General features: G+C 44.7%; 1 non-coding gene across 1 annotated transcript; it reads right to left on the bottom strand.

Annotated features, from left to right (window-relative positions):
• Positions 1–15,453: 15,453 nt before the first annotated feature.
• On the bottom strand, positions 15,454–15,527 carry trnan-guu (transfer RNA asparagine (anticodon GUU)). The gene has a single exon. It is a non-coding gene; the product is annotated as a tRNA-Asn (tRNA).
• Positions 15,528–21,825: the final 6,298 nt, after the last annotated feature.

The following is a 21,825-nucleotide window of genomic DNA, read 5'->3' on the forward strand; positions in this document are numbered from 1 at the left end:
GGGTATTCCGCAGCATACCCCGGTAGGCGTGTCGCGGTGTCACGCAGTATCACGCGGTTAATCGCGTCATTTGATGCCATGCCGGAAACTATCCGCGTCACCTTGTAAAACCGCCGGGGGGAGCTTAACCTCTCATGTACAGCATTTGAGCTTTTAATTTTGAACTGTGTATTACAGCATGTTAATCATCAGTCATTAAAATGTTCGTATATTTTATTAAAGCAAGATTGCTCAGTTGGACAAAAATACACAACCTACCTTTATCAGAAATATTTATGCATCAAAGCCTTTACCGAAGATGTTACTAATAGTATTAATAATGAATGATTTTGGACAAGCTGTATACTCAAAGTATAATTTCTTTAGCACATTTGTACAAGCACTTGGAATCTGTCCAAGCCATACTTTGTCAGGCATTTTGTTTTACTTCAACGGGCATAAAAACTCCCTTGCTTTTAACAGGGCGTTTCATAATTTCTAACTACGAAAATGATTTAAAATGCGACACCTATCATTCAACTAGAGCTCAAAATATCACAAGGATCCTCAAGAGCACAGCAAAGACTGTATTAAAAGAAACTTGTATGTATCAACGCTTTCTTTTCCGTATACCAGATTTTATGGAATCACTTCAGAAGGGTGTCAGCCAGTCAGATTCCAGGAATCGGTACTTTAAAGGAAAAATACACACTGGTATTCCATTTCTCCCTAACGATTTTAAGCATCCAAGTATTTAACTAGCATGTGAAATAGCATGTGAAAAAGTGGTAGTTTTAAGCTTTTCTGCTAATATAATATGGAATCGCGTATCAAAAAAATTGAATAACGATATGATTATATTCGTGTACTGCGACAGGGCTGTGTAGGGCTGTTTCGCCTCTCTCTTCATGTGACTTCCCTTGTAGCCTACTGGTCTACGTGCCCGATTACCAACTCACGGGTTGTGTGTTCAAATCCAGCTGGTGCTGGACTTTTCTCTTAACAAACATTACTTCAAAAAAATAGAATAGCGATAGTATGGACAGTCAATTGACTTTTTTTTTATTTCAAAATATCACAACATGATCGATTCTAAGTCATTTTTGATAACAATGAATAGTCATCTTCTTGCCTTCTGACAACGGTCCCTGCTTCTGCTTCCTGCTTCTATTGTGTGTGTGTGTAATAGAGTAAATTTTTATAGAGAAATGGAGGCTGGACAGTATGCGTTACAATATAAACATTTATATTGATTTAAATCGCAAACGTGTGTTTAATTGTGTTTTTTTTATCATAATCAGGCTAATGCAACATAAATTGATACAGTATCTTTGTCTTCTAAGTATCTTAATAAACTTTCAGCATAACTTTCTACCCATTTAGATTTATATCTCTTGGGATTTTGGGATCAAACGTGGAAGGATTAGATTGTAATCATTTTTATTTTTCAAGTACGTTTTAGAAAAGTGTAATCTATACCTGCCCAGACTGAACGCCTTCCTATACCCCGCCTTTCATTCCTGTAATGCTCTTCCCCACGCACCCCAGCCGGGCACTCTTCGGCCTCTGCCTGGGGCGAATGTATATTTTGATATTTACACCCGGCGCGGCACCGAGGGAGCGTCTGCATTTAAAACTTAGTTTTTAAAATTAGTCAAGCAATATGAAGCATCTCCTTTTACTTTTAAGTCCCTTAAATACATTGAGCACAGCTTTCTCACCACTTAAGATTGCTTTTTGATACCATCCTTACACAAAGCAGAAACTTTCCGATGACATACAGTACAAGTGGAAAGATTACAGATTTTAATCGTCTTTAATTTTGTTACGTTATACGTTTCATCTAAACAAACACCACAAAACTATTCTCGATTGTACGTCTGAATGTTATGTTACACCTACAGTAGTTCACTGCTTTAAATACATCGAATTAAGAAAGTTATGTGTAGCACTTTAGATCTTTTTTTCTGAACCAGGGAAAATCTGATCATGTTTCTCTATAACAATAATAAACTTTATTTAACATTTCACCTTTAAAAGTGGCATCTCAAAGCAATAAAGTAGATGGAAAAACAGTTAAAAGGGACCAAAGTAAATACCAGACAAACGCAAATGCGTTTTTAATAAAATGCTTTTATTCATTCAGCAGAGAGTGAGAGGGACATCCAGCAGAGAGAGACACACACACACCGGTTTTCATTGACAAAAAGTAATTGTTTTTTTTACATTTTTTTTACATGTTTTGTTTGTGGACAGACTGTCCACAAATGTGAGACTCTTTCTCAGACTTACATTCCCGAATGTCCTCCGCCCTGGTCAACAATCCTAGGAAGAACACGAAACAGCCTGTTAATGAAATTGTTACAATTTTGTTCGGTCAGTTCTTCCTCACAGAATTTATAGATCGCATCGATCAGTTCCTGCTTTGTGACGGGCTTAGCAGTTTTCCGAACGTAGTCTTTCAACGAATGCCAAACCATCTCTATCGGATTTAGATCTGGTGATTCGGCTGGAGTTTTCACCCAGTTCACTCCTTCTGCTATAAGCCTCGCCCTTGCTGCTGTGTGTTTCGGATCGTTGTCTTGAAAGAGACGGTGCCTTGATCCAAACTGCTCCCTGATATATGGGGCGGCATGGTGTGTGACCACGACTTCCTCGAAGAATACACGGTCCATAATTCCTTCGAAAATAAGTGGTCCCGGGCCTCTTCTAGATATACCCCCCCAGACGTGAACCTTCAGTGGATGTTTGGGCTTTGGCTTGTCCACATGTCTCCCCTTTTTGCAAAATGCCATTGTTGAAAACTGTTCCAGAGCCACTGTTGTTTCGTCGGTAAAAAGTACATCCTGAAATGCCTCCCCCTGTTCAATCCATTGGAGCGCTTGCTTGAGTCTTTCCTCTTTGTTTTTTAGTCTTATCATGGGGCATGTGTTGGTTTTTCTGTATCTCCATCCAAGCCTCCTGCGTACTCTTCTTATCGATGTCGGGCTAATGGTCGCACCGAGGTCAGCCCAGAGCCGTCTTTGGACTTGCATCGCCGGTAGCTCATCATTTTCATCAGTCAGTTTGTCGATAGCTCGCACAATAGGACTTGAAAAAAAAGAGATCAACAGTTAGTTTTAAAAATAATGTGCGTAGTTGTATTTACATGCAAGAAAGGTATTTTTAGAAATGTATTTACCTTTGAATCGTCCTCGGTTTAGATTCTCTTTGCCTCCTCTCCCCTTTATAATGCCTTCTCACTGTGCTTTCAGAAACGAAGATGTCCATCAAAGCCAACTGCTGTACAATGTCCCGTGTTGACTTCCCGTTTCTTTTCATCTTCATTATTTGGTGTGAGAGAGTCTTCGTGATTTTGGTCATTGTCCATCTCCTTACCAAAGCGATACAGTGGTGCAGCTTGAATTCTGTACCTATATACTGTATGATATGGTACATATAAAACTTACACTATACCGATGAGCTAATGCCAGGGAAAGACACTCCTATTTTATTTAAAACACAATACGCCAGGAAATGTGTCTGATGCATTAGCAAGTTAAAACAATTGGGTCGAAAACCTGGGCGTAACACCATTTCCTTTTTCTGATCACTCGCTTTCTGGATACACGTCTCACCTGTCCTGTTCTTTGTTTTCCTGGTTTGCTGATTAAGCCTGCTGCGGTCCACTCCTACCCTCACACCTAAAGAATACTATTTTAAATTTCTTGGCGCAGTTCATTAACCATTGTATGTGCTGTCTGTGCCCAAAATGCAATTTTAAAAAAAGTCAAAAACCGCGCTCAAAATGCAATTTAGAGCTCTCTGGCAAGAGGAGACACCCAAATCAATGTAACATGCCACAGTTTGTGCATGAACAGGGTTATACTGCCTATTCCCTTTGATACCCGATTTAAAAAAATAAAATAAAAAATGTTTTGAATCCCCGGCAGAACCAGGCATCCATATGAATCAAGTAACAGGTTTATTCCATGCTGAAAAAAAGAAGAAAGGAAACACATTCCATAAGAATTGACTGAGCTCCTATTTTTTTTATGCTCAGCTACTAAGATTTCCCTTCAGTGGTAAAATTCAATATCTACAACGGGCACAGTAAAGACGTTTACTGTACTGTAAGTCTTTCTACGACAGACCAACGGACTACGAGTGCCCCTGTCGGTCAACCAATCACATACCGCGGTACCCCGCATCATCATGCGTCACGATGCGCGACGCCGTAGCCAATTACTTCCGGTACGTGTCTGTACCGCGCACTTTGAATGGCTGCATCTGTACCTCCTTGTGATGCATCAAGAATACACAAAACTACGGAAGCCCGTTTCCGCCAGGAAGTGGAAAAAAAACGCGCTATGGTATCTCATATTTGCGATTTCGAAATTAACCCCATTTAATTCTGTCCTTTTGTTATTGTAATGGATTCAGGTTCTAGGGCTTGTGCACTTGCCGCTCCCGCCCTAGTTCGTGCCTCACTGTATAGGCTTGAACCCAGGTCTTGCCAACTAAGTTACGGCAGCGTGGGGAGTCTGGTGAGGGCCACAACTTCCCGGGGTGTGAGCGCCAGCCGCGGCCGGGTATCAGACTGGTTGTCCGGCCAGCTGGCTTATATTCTACACAAGCCAGCACGTGTGAGCTTTAAGAGAAGCAGGACGCTGGTACCTGAAATGGACTGGCAGTGGCAGGCCGACTTGGTGAACATGAGAGACTACAGTGAGTTCAACGATGGTTTCTGTTACATCTCCTCACATATAGACATGTTATAAGTCTGGAGGTGTCGTGACAAGTGATTTCCGAAATATATTTCAAGAGGGTCGTACTCCTAAAATGCTACAAACTGATGACAGAAAAGAATTTCTTAACAGGACCTTCCAAAATTTTCTCAAATGTGAGAATATTGAACAATTCATTATGGCCAGTGATGTGAAGGTTAGTGTAATAGAGAGGTTTAACAGAACTTTTTCCACAGCACGTTTTATTTCATGTATGAGCTGATCGATATTGCAGTAGTACCCTCTAGGTAAGGTACATGTTCATCAGCGATTAGACTATATGGACAGAAAATCTTCATCTTGATCAAACGTGTTTAGCGTATGCGGATAGTGCAGCTCGACCAGACCCACTTCCCAGCCCCTGTCCAGGTCAATCGCCTTTGCCAGATGCTCTGTGAAGCACGCGCTGGTGTTCTTTGGAAACATCTTTGAGGATGAATTACTGGCCAGCGTAACCTAGAAGACATTGGGGTTCATTTTTCAGCACCTCTATATTTCTTTGACCTCGGAAGCCTTTACCCAACTATTGAATTTATCGCTCTATCTGCGCCACTTTACCAAAATCTGTTTGTTTTTTTCATGCCCCCTGGCTGCTTTAATCTTTTGGATGCGAAAGACGCTCTCAGAATTGGGGTTTATCTTCTGTAGCTGTTCTGTGTAGAAAGAGCCCTTAATGTCATCGCCTGCGTAGTCCTGCAGTTTGTAATAGAGTCTCAGAGCCGTGGTCCGCTCTTTGACAATGAAAATTTCATCTGTGAAGGTCTGTTCATACCCCTTCTCAAACATTCCCTTTTATTTTGGACACCCGCACATGATCACCTACATTAAATGAAAACTTTGACGGTTTTCGCTTAAAGTGTTCGCCATAGACGGTTCTCCACATCTCAAGGGAGTTATCAGTCGTAACAGAAGCCGTGGGTCGTTTAATAGTCATGTGGTAACTATGATTATAAAAGTAAATAAGATCAGACAGATCGATATATCGAAAGGTGTTTTTGTGTGTCAGGTACCTCCACATTTTTGTTTTAATAGTTTGGTTAAACCTCTCTATCACACTACTGCTCTGTGGGGGAAGGAGGGACATCCACCCTATAACAACACCATTGGTTGAAAAGGGGGTGGGACATGGGGTTTTAAAGTTTTGACAGACGCTGCACACCACAGTGGGGCAGACTTGAGTTTTAGTAGCTCTCAGTTACCAGCATTGGCTAGCAAGGTGCCCGGTACGTTGATTTCGGCCATTGCCCCTGTGAACACATCCCAATCTTTTAGCTTCTTACCGGCCTCAACTGATTGCTGTTGTGTGAGAGCCCTGACAAGATCAATCATGTGAGAGCCCTCAACGGGTGCCCCCTTGTACACAAATTTTCTTTAATTCCCGGCTATTAACGGTTTATTGTGTGCCACAGTCTTTAACAATATCTCGGCATTTCTCTGGAACCACTGAGACGCACTGTCTAAAATATACCCAAAGTCAGCGTCGGTCGATGACGGCTGTTTTGGTAATGCGTGTGATAGATCGGCGGGTGCATTTTCGGGTCGTACAACAGTTAAAGTCCCCTCTTCAGAAACTTCCTGGCATACTAATGTCAAATACCGTTGAAACAGCTGATTATATAATTTCACGTTTTCATATTCAGGCAGATGCGAGTTCTAAAAAATGTCTCTCATTTCGTCATCCAACCTGCGGGTTGTTATTTTTCTCACATCGGTTTCTTTGCCGGACCAGTCTAGGAGTCGATCGAGCTGTTTTTGAGGTACAAGGTACATTTTTTTTCATTGTGGTCCATTATCGGTGTTGTAGAAGCTCCGTAATCAATGGTACTACAATACTCAACAGTGTCCCGATAAAACTGCCGGACTGGTTCACCAAGAGTCTCTTTCTTTTAAGAGAAAGACCCCTTTGACTCAAAGTCTTTAAAAGCTTATGCTTTCTCTTCAGGGTCCCAAACTGCTTAGCAGGCTTAGCTATTCCCTGTACAAGATCATCTGACGCCCCACAGAGAATAGCTTTCCGGTGACTGGGGCTGGCTTTTACCAGAAAATGTAAGTGTCAGGTTTCTCCGAATGCGTGAAGACATGACGACGGCCCGAACGTGTTTTTTTGACTGAGTCTGTGGTTGCGAGATCACCGACTTTTAGATTCTTTAAATACATAAGCCACGGGTACATCTGGGGGGAAAAGACCTGTTCACAAGCGATAGTCATCTGGGGTGTCGGCATTTAAATCCACCAACAAGTAACCGAAAGGTTTTTTAGTAGCGTCATCAAACGCTTCCAAAAAAATCGGGCTTTACCGGGATACATATGCCGTGACAGGGTTGTAATCTGTAGTTTATCTCTAGGGTTTTTAAACAGCACCATGTACTTTGTATTTAACGCTATGGTTCTACTTTTCCGGCCTTGACAAAACACATTTTGGAATATATACATGATGCTGAGGTTTCGGTGGTGTATGTATTTTGTAAAAGCTTTTTCTATCTCATTATTTTCACACGCAGACTCCATCAAATCATCAACTATAATCAAATTTACTCTATCCGGTGGCAGTAGCTGGTCGTCGGAAAACGACGTCGGTAGCCCTTCTATAAACTGAATGTATGGAAATTTCACAAGCAACTCAGCGTATAGAGGTTGCCAGCAGCTGTAACACCAGACTATGTTTTCGGGTTTACGAGTCATAACGGTATCACTGTTCTCCAAGAGCTGTTTTATAAAATAACTTTTACCGCAATTCGAGGGTCAGGACAAAATGCATGAAAAAGGGTGTTTTAACCTGACATCCATCGTGTTAATATCCGTAGGGCAACGATGTCAAATTTTCTTGCAGCACCCGCTTGTCGTACACCACCTTCTGGGTTTTCTTTAAGGTCCGGGTCTCACTGCGCCAATCCTTTTTAACACGCACGATCATCGGCTGTTGAATAGAAATGTGTTTAAATTCCCGGCACTCTGCAAAAGGGTTAACGCCATAGTCAAAAACCAAGTCCCGCAGACTCTCAAAGTTAACTTTTTCACAATTGTTCACATTGAGCGTAATGCCTTTCACCTTTAAACAGGCTTTCCCACCAGACAGCTTGTACCCGTACGACTTGGGTCCTGTTGATACAAACTCGGTGATGTGTTGTCCAGCATCGATTTCGCTGGTTAGCTCACCCAAATAGTCACCCAGCCCCGGATTCCACTCACCCTCCCGGCTCACAAAGATAACGGAATCTGTGTCGTGGTACAGACAGCGGCCTTGCAAAGCATTTAGCAGATTGTATAACTCCCAGCGGGCAAAGGCGGTTGTAAAGCTAGCGATGAAAATGTTAGTGTTTGAATGGCCTATATAGTGGTGTTTAGTGTTTAGTGTGTTTCCACATAACACAGGCTGTGTTTTCATTGATAAACTTGCAGGCTGACACCTCATGATATGGCGTAAATAAGTACCTGAACAATTCATCGGGGTTTCTCACAATGGTGGTCTGTGGTAAATTGTCTCTTTGTCCATACTTCCCCCACAAACTGTTCAAGGCAATTTTTGAAAGCTGTCTTTTGGCCGGATTCTTTTTAATGTTGCCGGGGTCCAGCCGGACACCCTCTTTTTCATAATATTCGCTGATATATCTTTGTTGTTTCGCGACATCTGTACACCCCTCTGGAAACCCCGAAGCTTCCTGTTTCCCTTTCAGATGCAGTTTGATGTAGTCTGTAAAAAGATCATGTGAGGCCTTTTCGAAATGCCTAATTTCATAAATTTTACCCACTCTATACCCCAGATCTAAGGCCATAATTCAGGGGCGCACCAGACACCAGTCAAGGCGCGATCTTCATCACCGTGCTCACAGGGGGTGGTCTGTTTTGTTTCACCACATGTACGACAGTGTTGACAGTTTTTTTGTCAATTTTGGTTGGAAGAACTGGAAAGTACAAACATCTGGGTGGGTAAACTTTCACCTTTGCTAAACCGAAATATTGTTTTAAATCTCCAAAGTTTTTATAAATTATTCGGGGGTGCCCCAGTGGGTATTTTTTAGTTTTGTTCACAAATGGATACAGACTGGTGAAATCATAGTAATGGATTTTTTCACCGGGCTGCGTTGTGTAATGCAAACAAATCTCATTTGTTCTCCCCCCCAAAAAGCGACTCACGCGGTTGCAGAGGCCTCTGGTAACTGCGCAGCTGTTAGAAATTTACCCAAGTCTCCATTTTCAACAAGCATGTCTCTGAACTCGTGCTCCCACAAAACACGCACGTTAAAACCTCTCATTTTGAGAAAATTAATTTTCACCATCGTCTTTAAAATCGTTTTTACAATAACAAACGCTACAACCGTGAAAAAAGCAACCGTTGAACTCAAAGGCTGTCGGCACTCCGTCAATTACAGCATAACCATCCAGAAAATATGGGCCAACCTTGAACTCACCGGCCGTGGTTAACGCGTGTTGGATTTTAATGGGCTCTGTGTGTTCGATGTACATAAGCCATTGAATGCTGGGTGTAGAAAATCGTTTTTGCTGGCGGTGGTAATTTTCATGGGGTAGCAACGCAATCGTCTCTTCCTGTAAAAACATAAGTCTGAACATGGCCATGCAGACACTAGCGATGGTCACAAACTGAAAGGGGTCGATGCAGACAACGCAGGCGGCCCCTGACTCAGTCACGCGTGTCTGTCTGGTCATATTCATGACCTCGTCCCGAAACCTGATACAGCCTTCTCTTAGAATTGCCACATCCAACTGGCAGTAACGTTTCAACTCTCTCTGTAAGTTAAATACACTTCCCCTGCATTCTTCTTACCAAACCAAAAACTCGGCTTTCTTGCTCGGCAGCATGTAGTTAACGCCGTAAAGTTCTGGCGGCGGCATCGGTCCGACATAATTTTGGTTTTCTGAAGTGTTCATCAAGTGTGGAAAATTCCCCTTAGCCCCAGGGAACCCCATGGCGGCCGGCAGTTTGCTTAATTTCATAGGTAGAACGTTTAAAGAATCGATAAATCTGATGTTCAGAGCTTTTACAGTCATACACATTATCTTGCCACCCTGATTAATTAGTTCAACGTCCATCTTTTCAGCTAACAACTGTCTGATCACTAGGTAATTGTCATATCCCTTGCCATTGTGCGATATGAACGTATGGTTTTTAAAACGTCTATCAATAAATTTACACACAAAATCCTTTAGACAAGTTTCACCTTAAAATTCCCAGCTTCGTTTGTCAATATGAAGGGCATGGACGTAATTTGGTATGTGTGTCCCTGTTTCTTGCATGCATTCAAAGTCGAAAAAAATGTACTTGTTTGAAATTTTGGGGTTGTCCAAAGGCGGTATGTAGCACAAATCTGTGTCTGGGGTGTCGATCACGTTGTTACAACGCGAGCAGTTTCTCTTTACATTTGTGACTTGCGAGGTTATAAACCCGACATTTCTCACAAAAGACCCTGCGCTCACACTTACTCACACCCGTCGCTGCATTCCGCAAGTGTCTTGCCAACCCCTGAGAGCTACGACAAAAGACCTTACAGGCCGGGCAATTCTGAATTTCGGCATCAATTTTGCAACACTGGGGATCTAAACAGGTTTTACAAGCTTTAACACAGGCGTGTGCGTTCTTGTGGCTATACGCCACATGGCAGTTAGTGCAAAAATACGCCGCCCCCACAAAAGCTTTAATATTTAAAACCCCATAAAAATGCTCTTCATGCAGTAGAACAAAAAGTATTTTAGAAATTTGGTGGTGTGGGTCCCGTTGTAAAATATTTCCAATCACCCTGGTCGTGGTACAAAATTTTAATGACCACCTTTAAATGTTTTTCAAAAGCGGTAATGTCTGACAAACTAATTTTCCGATTCTCTGGAAAACCCAACTCTTTGTGCATTCGTTTAGCGGGCACCCCCCTGCATATTCCTAACTATCGTCACCACTAAGCGGTGGCTGTCATTGGTGAGAACCTCTGTGTGGCTCTGTAAGAGGTCCGAGATGTGGCTTAAAAAATCGGCAGCATTTAATTCTCCGGGGTGTCTCCTGCGTGAGAACAAGGGCTTGTTAAAACCACCCGCAGTCAAACGCAGCTGTACAAAATCATTCGCCCCGATGTTTGGAGAAAGTTCATCCAATATTCTCTGGACTGCACCATGCACAGCGTCTATAGCCTGTACATACGAGGTTATTCTGTCGAGATTAACAAAACGAAATTCTTCATGGTGCTCTGTTGCTCTAAAATTATTATAAGACCTGTTATAACTACGTATACGGTCCAGGAAAACTAAGGGGTCTCTTTTCGCCCCTGCACCGCTACCAACCTGATTCAGATCGTTCAGTACAACCGGTTCTCGGTTACCGACATCCTGTTCTGCTACAACAACCTCGGGCCTTAAGTTATTTTCTACCACGGCATTCTCATTGCGTGGTTCGGGCGGCCCTTGGGAAATCTGATGCCTCTCTCTGAATCTTTGACGACGCAACAAACATGCTTTTGCCAGTTTAATTCTTTTATTTATGTACAAACGCTTGCTGTTGGCAAGCGCTCGGTCTTTTAAACACTTTTTAGACCGCATGTTTAGTCATTTATCACCGGGGTTTTGCACCAATGAAGCATGAAATATCATCATCATGGTCTGAAATCCTGAGCTTAGAGCTGCATCTTCTGTAGAAATTATATCTAAGAGGTTAGCGGTGAAAACCTGGATCTGTTTTGGAAACAAGGTTTGTACACCGGCTAAAACCGCTCTTAGATGCTCTAAAGCTCGTTTTTTGGCCACCTCATTACTGATCGCCGTTGATAGTGACTGTGTAATACCGCGCACTGAATCTAGCACATCACCCAACACTAAGTCTTTAGGGGCGTTATGATTTCTCTCCACAGGCTTGACACGTCTGGCTTTGGTCAGGGTCTTAACAACCGTCTCCGATGCAGTCACCACCTTAGGGTCCGACATTTCCGCCACATTTGTTTCGCCGCTCGTCGATACAGCGGCTGTGTGAAAAAAAAAGACTTTTTATTACCTCGCCAATGCTCCACATCTCAAAATCAGAAAACTACACGGTGTTAAAAATAAAAGACTTTTCAACACAACAATCAATGAAATCTAAACTGTCAAAATCAGAAAACTACGATAACTATGATAAAAACGCCACACATGTGGCGCATCCTTACACACAGGGCTGCAGGTGAATGGAACAAGTTACACGGACATGTTGTTACACCGGTTTCCTTTACGGCTGTGGTGGCGCTACTGGGTCAAGCGGCGTGGTTAACAGCCTATAGACCCGCGCACAGACCAGTCGCTTTTAACTTTAAAAGCTAAGCAGTTTTAAAATAAGGTTTTTTAACACTCCCAAACAGAAAAAACACTGGGGGGTTCTACAGTGTGTATTCCAAAATACAGCGTCTTTTGCTCAGAACCTGTGGTAACACCATCCCGCTGATTACGCAGGCAAATTTTTTTGCCCTGCTAGATCAGATCGCCCAGTGTGGTTCGCATGGCTTTAGACACGGGGAGCGGAAGGGGTTTATGAATGCTTTTTCAGATGCCGCAAAGTTTCTCAGCAATGTTGGGGTGGTGGTTACGTGTACCGAACTAATTTTCCGCACCAACATTTAATTGTTGAATGCAAACAGGAGCCAGTAACGCGTGTGTGCTGCGTTGTTTCAGTGTTTGAAAACCCCCTGTTGAAATAAAGCGGTTCACATTTCACATACTTGCAAACTGGAGTCTGTAACTTGTGTAAAAAGTGCTGCTGCGCTGTTTCTGTGTTTGAAAACCCCCTGTTGAAGTAAAGCGGTTCACATTTCACATGGTGTTTGTCCTGCGAATTCTTTCCGTGAGACTTTACGCAGTCAGTGTGTGTGTGTGTGCTTGCACCCCTGCTGCTTTTGAGACTCAGCTTGTGCAGCGTATAAGCAGCCTGGCCGGACAACCACTCGGCCACCCGGCCACGGCTAGCGCCGCTCACACCCCGGGATCTCGCGGCCCGCACCAGACTCCCTGCTCCGCCGTAACTACCCGATTTCCTAGGGTTATAATAGAGCGCACTCAACCCCACGGCAGACATGGTCCCCTTACAAACCAATACACACTTTCACACACCTAAAGCGAGGGATGCACTGCCTTGGGGCTTTGGGACCCTGAGGCTCCGGACCGACCGGCCGGGGGGGAGGCGGGAGTTCCAAAAACGACACACCATTGGCTTCTGAGGGGGTGGGACATGCACAAATAACAACACGCCATTGGCTGGCAAGGGGGTGGGACAGCCAACCACCGCAGACGACCATTGGCTGGAAAAGGGGGCGTGGTACCTGTCAAAAGTTTGACGAAAGGTGTCGCTTTATACTACTAACAGGTCTGTTTTGAGTCTCATGATGATTCTCTTCTGGATCTGAAAAAAAACAAGCAAATTTGTTTTCGATGTATTTTTCAATTTGATCAGATTTTTTCAGGTGAATGCAGTCGATACATTCAAGTTTTTATATGATGACAGGACCTACACTTAGGGCTCAGTACTGATAACACTGCTGATATTGATAGAGTCGAAATAAGTGATGTATTGGCAGCTTTATCTGAGGCGAGAAGTCCTAGAACACCTACAAAAATGTTAGGATTCAGAGGAAGAAATATTTTTCTACCTCACCCAATCCTATTGCATTAACGAGGCTGAAGTTGGCTGCTTATTCGCCAGCTTCTTATTCGCGTTTTTTGTTCCACCTTAAATGCTGCTGCTGTGATGTTATGCCGCCTTTCGCCTGTAGATGGCTCTCTATAGTAATTTTTAAAAATACTAATCCGAGTTGATTACTGCACATATCCCCAGTAAAGGGGAATATGTAAGTAATGATTATCCAAATTGCATTTTTGTATGAAACACATTTCAGAAAATCGAAAACCAATTTTCAAAACTCACAATAACACAAACTGGCATGTTAGACAACAAGTAAATAAGACAAAGGCAAAACGTGAATTCTCAAAATCTTGCATTTTGCAAGAAATGTTATTATAGCAGTTTACAATGGGACATTTAGAACATGGCATATGTGAATATATGGTTAACGGAGGATGAGCAAAGGGTGATGACACTTTCTGCTTATTGCTATGACCCTCCCTCCTGATTATAAAATCGTCTCACAATTCTGCCACTGAGGTGTGAGACACAATGTAACAGACTCTCAAAATCCTGAACTTCAGGAAATGTTGCTGTACCATTTTTAAAATATGACCCTCTGAATATGGCATGAGAGAATTCATAGGGAAAAGCTAATTGCTCTTTCTGTTGTATTGCGATGGCCCCTGTTTAGAAAAAAACATCTCAGAATTCTGACACAAAGGTGTGAGACACAATGTAACAAATTATGAAAATCATGAAGTATAAGAAAATTTACTGTACCATTTTTTTAATATGACCCTCTGAACATGGCATGTGAGGATTTATAGTCAACAAAATAGCACCTTTTCTGCTGATTTACTTTTTCCCTCCTTCCTCGTTACCAAAACATCTTAGTATTCTGACACTATGGTAAGAGACACAAAATTACAAATCACAAATCACAAATCCATGTGAGGATTTATAGTCAATAAAATAGCACCCCTTCTGCTGAATTACTTTTTCCCTCCTTCCTCGTTACCAAAACATCTTAGTATTCTGACACTAAGGTAAGAGAAGATTTGTAATTACAAAACTTCTCTGTTGCATTTCTGCGTTGTGACATTCTGAACATGGCATGTTAAAGTATATAGAAAACCTAGATCAGAACAGGTTAAATGTAATTCATAGTGATTTATATTTTTTTAATTCTTTCTAAATGAAAAAATATGTTTTTCAGTGATTATGACACTTCGCTATTACATAAAATATGCTTCAATGCCAAAATAAATAATAATGAAAAAAATACCCACAGTGGACATTCATAGTTGCGATTATAGGAATGTTATATATCAGGTGAGTAGCTGTGTCAGCATGCGTAGGCTGCAAAGGAAAAAGTAAAGGATTATTCCATGCTGAAAAGAGAAGAAAGGAAACATAACATGTTGGCTGTGGAGCCTTCTTCAGGTGTGAGAAAGACAGGTCAGTAAGCAAAGATAATTTTCTTTATCTTTGCTTACTGCAGTTTATCTTTGATGACAACATCAAAGATGTTAGGAAGTTTTACAGCTAACAGCTCCACATCAACTTCCTTTTATAACTAACCTCATCAGATCCCTCAACTCCCAACTCTTCCAATTTCTCACTTCAGAGAAGGATAAAAAACTCAATCATCCTCTACAGAGAAAAACCATCAACACCCCTGCCACCTCCACCAATCCTAACCTTGTTTTTACTATACCCTCTGACCTTTCCCTTTCACCCCTTTGCATCCTCAGCTAACATATTTTAAAATTACAATAGACTGTATAGTATTTATGTTTAAAATTAAGGTAAATATGTCAAAATATCAAAATCCAACTGCACAGTGCTATCTTAACAATGCTTGTCAAGTCTCAAACAAACCTGCACAGTATTTTTAAAATATTTCAGCAGAGGATTCAACTGGAGTATAAATGAAGATTCGACGATAATTTGTTTTGGGTGAATATGGTTTTCTGGGGAGTTGCAATCTTGGGCATTATTGGACATTTCTCGGTGACCCTGACACGTGTTACACACTCGCATTTCCTGCAAATATTAAAATGGTTATGGTTTCGCTGAAAAATCCAATCGACTAAAGACAACGTTTACATCGCAAAAGAATCCCGTCCCTGGGTGGACTCGAACCACCAACCTTTCGGTTAACAGCCGAACGCGCTAACCGATTGCGCCACAGAGACTGGGGTGTTCTTTTCTCGAATCAGAGGTTTTCGGTTAAAACAAAATCTCTTACCGTTTATTTTGGTAATATATGGTAATATTTCTTCTGCACTGTTAACCAATAATTGAATTTCATTTTTTGCAAGCTGTGTGAATTTCATCAAAAACAAGTTTTCCAGAAAGGAAATGAACACATGCATTTAACGAAATCAAGCCCTTTGTGATTGCCCGAAATGGTACGTTCTGTACTACAAGATAGGAAGAAAGACACGGCTGGGATTTGAATCTCGGTTCTTTTGTTTAATAGAGAAGCGCTTTAACCAACTAGGCTACGGTGACAGGACACCCATCACCTTTTACAGCCGCTTGGACACACCGCTCTGAGACATCTGCGTTCAGTAAGCGTTTAACCTGAGCTCAGAGCAAATTGCCTCTTTTACATAGCAGCCCCGACACTGAGAAACGAAGAGAACTGGCTTTTATCTGGCATTTCCATGTCCAATGCGTTTGATATCTCCCAAGGGCGACAGAGTTCTTTTGCCACACTATTTCTTCTTCTTTTTTATTTCTGTACGCTTTGATAAAAAACGAGAAATCATGCAAGGGAAAAATGTCTTTTTTTTCATAGAGAAAACGTGCACCAGGAAATGTTGTGTTGAGAAGAAATGATTTAACATGATACGTGACCTAATTTATCGGAGCAATTGCTCAACCATCAAGGTCTGGAGAGGTTGGAGAGTCTGGTGGATGTGATAATTATACGGTGTTGTGAAAGAAAACAGTCTTTCTTTGAATTCTCAGTCAATCGGAATTTCAGTGCGAAACATAAACCCCTTGTCTGATTTAAAGAGATTATATTTTAAAACTCATAAAAAATCAGAAAACACATGTTTCTCACTTTGAAATTTTAGACGGAGCGGTGCATTACTAGTAGCGACGCTGAGCATCCTATGGGGGAATTCAGGTCATGTGAAATGCCAGCGGTTTAATAAACAACGCGTCTGGTTTCGGATCATAAGATTGTAGGTTTGACTTCTACCTGGCTCGTGTAAATTTTTTTCAAGCTCCTCAGTAATAATGTATATTATGTAATGAACCGCACCTGAAAGCAAACGTTGGGTCTGTTTCCTTTGTTTTCCAGCATGAAATAGCAAATCGTTACAAAAAGCAGCTGCTAATGTCCAATAGCGTTTTTTTTTTTTCAAATTACATTTTCAGGCTTCAGACACTTTTTAATAAAACAAAAGTGTCCGGAAACACATTAACTTTCAGGTTTGCTTGAACCTGTATTAAAAAAAGTTATCTGAAACTTCCGGGATTCCATTATCTGATGTAGCTGTCTCTAAAGTTGGACGTGATGTTAAGCAGATGTGAACTGTGCCTTTTCACTTAAAAAAAAAAAAACAAAGTTCTTTTTTTCCCCTTCACTCCAATGCTGGAGACTGTAAGCCTGTGTGAGCTCCACACTGCGTGTCCTGTACTGCTCTATTTTGTTTAGATTATCTATGTGGTGTACAGATAGAACTCAACTGCATGGTGTGAATTCCGTGTTCAGGACCAGCAGAACCTGAAAAAGTAACAGCTGACCTCGACATGATTTGAACACACAGCCTCCTGATCTGGCGTCAGACACGCTACCATTGGGCCATGAAGTCACGGCTGTCTGTGCCTTTGAATTCCCCAAAGGAGACAAATGAGCTTCACAAAGAAAAATCTGTGAAGAGCACAGCTCTTCCGAAGAGAGCCTTTTCTTCCCAGACCACATTTTATTCTTCCTGCGCAGCTCTTGTGTAGGTGTTGTTCTCAATTACAGATCCAGGAACACTGATTGTTTTTTCTATTTTTTTTAAATTAAGTACCCCATGGTGCAACGGTAGCACGTCTGACTCTAAATCCCCAAGTTCATTTTCAAAGTATATCGGAGTCAACTGATACTGATCAGGTTCTGCTGCTACTGAACCCGCAGTCTTCACCTTAAAGTTCAATTCCCCAAGCCTTTTGACCTTATATGTCCATCCCTTCTCGTCAAAACTCGTATTTTCACAGGGTACCCTTCAGAAATCGCAGTATAGAATGAAAAAACTCCAGTAGATCTCGGCCGCTGTTTGTGATTTTCCTTTTAAAATAAATGAATCTCTGGAAATTTTACGGAGTGTATCACTTTCACTGAGACCGAGAAGTATTAAGCTGTACATGCGTCTTTGTGGCTCAGTTGTTAACAAAAAGGGTGGTGGTTTGAGCCCCTCCAGGGACGCTATGAGCCTTTTAATGTACACACCCTCCTCACTTCATTTCTCCACGGCCGGTCTTGTATCGCTAACAAATACAGAGCCCGTAGGAGGCAGTAAGCTTGCATATTTTTTTTCTTATAAAATATACTTTATTCCGAAAAAAACACATCTCAAAAAGAAAACATCTCACACATGTCCATTCTGCCCCACACCGCCTTGGCGAAGGGGCAGCTCCAGAACACGTGCTCCTGAGTCTCCTCGACGAAACACGTGTCCCGGGGGCAATGCGGGTTCCTGGTAAGCGAGTGTCTGTAGAGGACCTCTCTGGTAGCCAGTCTCTTGTGTACGGCCATCCAGTTGAGGTCCTTCAGTTCGTTGTCCAGTTCTTTAGGCTGCGTCCTTTCCCAGACTTGTCTGGGAACTTGCAGCCTTTCGTCGGCGACCAGATGCCCCCTCACCTCTTTGTACAGAGCTCTGTGGTTGGTGCAGAGCTCTGGCTGTTTCGTGGCCTCGTACCTCCTGCTCCACTTGACAGCGTGGGTGTAGAACTTTGGTCGCCTCTCTGCCTTGGGCCCAGTGTTTGACCACTGGACCAAGTGCCTCATCGGGATGGAGAGCCACAGCCTGACAAAGTACTGGTACTTGTGGCCGATGGGCTCCCGCAGCGCCCGACAGAGGTTGCAGTAAAAGATGCAGTCGAGTTTCAGGGGGAAATGTGGGACATCTCGACCCCCTTCCTCGACCGGCTGACACATCCGGTTTCTCGTGATGTACTCGTACCTGCCGCCCCAGATGAAGTCGAAGATCATCCCTTGCAGCGCTCGTCTGAGTCTAGCCGGCAGCGGGTACACCACCGCCAGGTAAACCAAAGCCGGCAGGACGTCTGCTTTCAACACCATCACTTTCCCTGTGTAGGACAGCGACCGCGTTTTCCACAGACCCAGCTTGGCGTTCACCCTGGCGATCCTCTCGGTCCAGTTGTTGGTCTCGTTGTCCCGGCTCTGGAAGGAAACCCCCAGTATTCTGAGGGGCTCCGTGCAGAGCTCGAGACCCTCCGGCGCCATCGTCCTGTGCTTCCAGGGCCCGAAGAACTTCAGTTTGCTCTTTCGGCGGTAGAGCTTCGACACCGAGGCTCTGGAGTATTGCTCCATGACCTGCAGGGCCCTCCTCAACCCCCTGTCTGACCTCAGGAACAGCGTTGTGTCGTCGGCGTACTGGGAGATCTTCAGGGTTTCCCCCGCGCCTCCCGGTATCTCCAGGCCGTCGATGATGGGGTCCCGTTTCACCGCCTCTGCTAAGGGCTCTGTGAAGAGAACATAGAGAAGGGGTGAAAGGGGGCAGCCCTGTCGTACTCTGGATTCCTGGGGAATGAAATCCCCCAGGATTCCGTTCACGTTCACTCTGCTGCCCACGTCAGAGTACAGAATCTGAATCCAGCGGCTGAAACTCTCTCCGAAACCGAAGCGTTCCAGCACCCTGAACAGATAGCTGTGGTTCACTCTGTCGAAGGCTTTCTCCTGGTCCAGGCTGACCACCATCATGGGCACGTTCCGGTCCTCGGCCCAGGCGATGGCGTCTCTGGTCAGCTGGAGGTTCCAGCTGACGGATCGCCCCTCCACACGTCTGGTCGCTGTGGATGATGTGGGGGAGGGTGGTTCTCAGTCTGCCGGTCAGGAGCTTGGACAGGATCTTTACGTCCACGCAGAGCATCGTGATCGGCCTCCAGTTTTTGAGGTCGGCGGCGTCTCCTCCCTTGAAGAGCAGGGAGATGACGCCCTCCCTCATGGTGTCTCCGAGTTTCCCCCGGCGGAAGATCTCCTGCACCACTTTCACCAGATCTGCCGCCAGGGTGTCCCAGAAGCAGGTGTAGAATTCCTTGGGGAGTCCGTCCGGCCCCGGCACCTTGCTATTCTCCATGGACAAGCACGCCGCCTTCAGCTCCTCGGCCGTTATCGGACCCTCCAAGTCCTCCCTCACCTCCTCCGGTACTCGTGCCTTCAGCCCCTCCAGAAAAGCATCGCCTGCCTCCACCTCCGTCTGCTTTTCTGAAAAGAGCTCCGTGTAGAAAGCGGTGGCCGCTTCTACTTTGTCGCTCTCGTCCAGCACTTCCTCTCCATCTCCCCGTCTCAGGCTATGGATCACCCTCTTTTTCTGGGCTCCCCGGACCTGGTTGAAGAAATAGGAGGAACAGGTTTAATTATTTTCATAATGCTCCCTTTGTGCCTTGACCAGGAAAGCCTTGGCTTTCTCGGTGTGCAGTTTGCGGAGCCTCTCCTTCAGGTCCCGTGCCCGGGCTGAATTGAAGGCTCCTCCCCCGTTAGCCGAGCTGTACTCCTCCTCGAGTTGCCTCTGGAGACGTGCAGCTTCCTTCCTCTCCCTGGCCGCCTTCCGTCTGCAGTACATCTGCGCCAGGGTTCGGGTCCCGTCCTTCACCGACTCCCACCATTCCACCACGGAGCTGTAGCCGTCTCTCAGATCAACCCAGCTCACGTAGTCTTTCCGGAACAGTGCCCTGAAGTCGTCTTCCTCCAGTATCTCCCAGTTCAGCTTCCAGTACCCACGACCGAATGCCGGCAGGCTGGTGTTAGCCACCACCGTCAAGCGACCGTGGTCGGAATACCACGCCGGGGACACCGTCGCCGATTCCAGGGAGCAGGTCGTGTGCAGGAAGATGTAGTCCAGGCGGCTGCACACTCCCCGGGAGTTTTTCCAGGTCGTTCCGGCGTCGTTAGGGCGGCACCGTCTGAAGCCGTCTACCAGGGAGAACTGCTTGAGTAGCGACTCCAGCTCTGCCGAGCTAGCGTCGCTCCCCTTCTCCCGGTCGACGTTGAAGTCCCCGCCGAGCACCATCTGTCTGTTGGTGGTGCAGCAGCTGGCCAGGTCAGCAAACACTTCCTTCAGGATAGAGGGTTCTGTTGGAGCATAGACGTTAATTGCTCTCAACTTCTGCCCCCTCCAGTCGATGTCTGCGACCAGGATCTGGCCCTGCACCACCGAGAAGGAGGAAACCAGCGTCATCTCTGGGTTTCCGAGGAGAATTCCCACTCCGGAAGAGTGGACCCCTCCTACGCTCCAGCATGATTCTCCCTTCGTCCATTCCCTGGTGAATGTCAGCTTGTCGCTTTCATCCTTCAGGTGGACCTCCTGTAAGAAACAAACTGAGAAAGACTTTGAGGCCAGATCATGAAAGACTCCCCGTCTTTTCACGGGGTCTCTCAGCCCTCTCACGTTAGTTGTTAGGAAGGTTAGTTTCACAGTCATGGTTAAACTAGTGAAAGTTAAACCTCCTCTCTGTACTTACAGTTGAAACTTGGGAGTCTACATCTGGGCACTGTTTAGCCTAGATGTAACTCCTCTCGTTCGGGTCCTGGGGGGAATATGCTGGGCTCCCTCCAGGTTTCGCTGGGGACTGAAATGTAAACATGCTGGACAGGTCCAGCCCTACCATCAGTCCGGCCTCCAGGCCGGCTTCGAAATAATCCTCGTCGTCCTCGAGGATACTCTCCGCCACCGCTTCGGGAAGGCTCCTTTCTTCCCTTTCTCCGGGAGTTTCGGGGGCCTCAAGTTTCTCCTGGGCCTCGGGGGAAGGGGGCTCCAATTTCTGGGCTGCCTCTTCCTGTTGTTCCTGGGCCTCGGGGGAGGGGGTTCCAACTTCCTGTGATGCCTCTTCCTGTTGTCCCTGGGCCTCGGGGGAGGGGGTTACCTCTTCCTGGGCTGCCTCCTCCTTTTGTCCGTGGGACTGGGGGGAGGGGGGTTCCGTTTCCTGGGGAGCCTCCTCCGGTTGTTCCTGGGCCTCGAGGGAAGAAAGTTCCGTTTCCTCTAGGACGAGGAAACGGTTTTCCCTTACCACTCTTTTTTTCTGTCCTTCCGAAAGTGGGTCCACCCTGGGTCTCTTCTCCCGCTATCGCTTTCCCTTTTTGCTGGGAGTTATCCAGGACCCTTACTCCGGTCGGCCGTCTTGTCCCTCTTCCTGGCGGCCATCTTGTGGCACCGATGCGGCTGGGGGTGTGGCCTCGGCAGTTTCGGTTCTCAGCGGGGGAGGTGCGGGTTCTTTGTTCTCAGCCCTCTCCCTTTGTCTGGAGACCGG

The sequence above is a fragment of the Lepisosteus platostomus genome, chromosome 5 (genome assembly GCF_059453375.1).
Source record: "Lepisosteus platostomus isolate fLepPlt1 chromosome 5, fLepPlt1.hap1, whole genome shotgun sequence".
NCBI lineage: Eukaryota > Metazoa > Chordata > Actinopteri > Semionotiformes > Lepisosteidae > Lepisosteus > Lepisosteus platostomus.